The 1600-nt window shown below is 35.9% G+C and overlaps 1 non-coding gene across 1 annotated transcript; it reads right to left on the bottom strand.

Annotated features, from left to right (window-relative positions):
* Positions 1 to 358: 358 nt before the first annotated feature.
* TRNAM-CAU lies at positions 359 to 431 on the bottom strand. The gene has a single exon. It is a non-coding gene; the product is annotated as a tRNA-Met (tRNA).
* Between the last annotated feature and the right edge of the window lie 1169 nt (positions 432 to 1600).

The raw sequence follows: 1600 nt of genomic DNA, 5'->3' as shown, positions 1-1600 counted from the left end.
GAAAACCCCTGCTATATACTGGTAGGCATATGGCAAATCTGATTTGATCAAGTTATAGAATCTCAGTGAAGGGAATATGGGAAATATCATTTTTGAAGTTTCCAATAAATATAAAATTATTTCATTATAATCGTTAAATAGAACTTGAAAAAATGAGATGATAGCCTGAGTGGGGAAGCAAAGTTGATGGCAGAGACAGAATGTCAAGGGTAGAAAAGATATTTCATTTCATTTTATTTTATTTATTTAAAATATTTATTTATTTATTTGGCTGCACCAGGTCTTAATTGCAGCATGTGGGATATTCAGTCTTCATTGCAGCATACAGGATTTTTTATTTGCAGCATGTGGGATCTATTTCCCTGACCAGGGCTTGAACCAGGACCCCCTGCATTATGAGTGCAGAGTCTTAGCCACTGGACCACCAGGGAAGTCCCTAGAAAAGATATTTTAGATCATCTTAATTTAACAAAGCATTTGGAAGAAAAAGATAAAGGCACAGAGAGACAAATCAAATAGTCAAATATTCAGACAAAATAAACCGTACCTGCCTCAAAATGAAAGGTTTATTGTTCTTAATCCAAAACTTCTGTCCCAGATTATTCTTGGAGCATTTTTTTTCCCCTGTGAATTGAAGAGAGGGGGAGAATTCAGGCATAGATGTGGTAACAACCCTTTAATAAATTTATGTAACACATCCCAGGGCTATTAATCTTAATTTTCTGGTTAATTCCTAATCCATTATCTACAATTCCCCCATATACTACACACACACACACACTCTCTCTCTCTCTCTCACACACACACAAACATCTTGCCTTTTTCTCCTCAACATGCTATCTACAATTTTCCAAAATGAGTAGAATGAAACTCAATAAATTAAGTAGCCTGCAAAAGTTTCATGGCCAACAATTGGCAAAGTCTGACTTGAAACCTCCATCCATCTAATAGCAAAACTCAAGCTCTTTCCATTACACTCTGGTGCTTTCTTCTCTGAGGAGTGGGAAAGCCCCTGAGAAAGGTGAGAGAAGGAATATCTAGAAGCAGTCAGCTGAGTGAGTGCAAAATATTTCTCAGGGCACCAAAGAATTGTAATTTATGCCCATAAATTTCTGTAGAGCCGCAGTTCTTAAGTGAGTGAATCTGAGGTACAGTGGGCTTTCTGTCTGTAGTTTTAGGATCTGTCCTTTGGAAAAAGGATTTAAATTGCTTATTTTATTCCCTTGGCTAACTTTTTGCATGATCAAAATATTCAGTTAAATGATATGTTAATTTGATGAGACCATGGCACTCTGTCTTGCTTCAGCCCTCAATGTATGTAATAGTATCATTGACCATTGTATCCTTCCTCTGTGCCTAGTGGTATAATACATTACATTTATTATTTCTATTTCACACCACAACTTTGGAAAGGAAAGATCTCCATTTTACAAAAGAGGAGTCTAAGGACCTTTTACCTGTCCCATACCTCCAAAGTCAAATGTAAAATTGATACAATTTATAAGATGTAGTTAGTATAAAACATATTTATATTAAATAGCACTGCCAACGGTAGGCGTGTCTCTTCTAATGGATTTCCATCACCATTTCATTTCTTACA

Source organism: Bubalus bubalis, chromosome 12 (assembly GCF_019923935.1).
Source record: "Bubalus bubalis isolate 160015118507 breed Murrah chromosome 12, NDDB_SH_1, whole genome shotgun sequence".
Taxonomy (NCBI): domain Eukaryota; kingdom Metazoa; phylum Chordata; class Mammalia; order Artiodactyla; family Bovidae; genus Bubalus; species Bubalus bubalis.
Note: the sequence above shows the minus strand (reverse complement) of the source record. Positions and strands in the feature narration are given on the sequence as shown.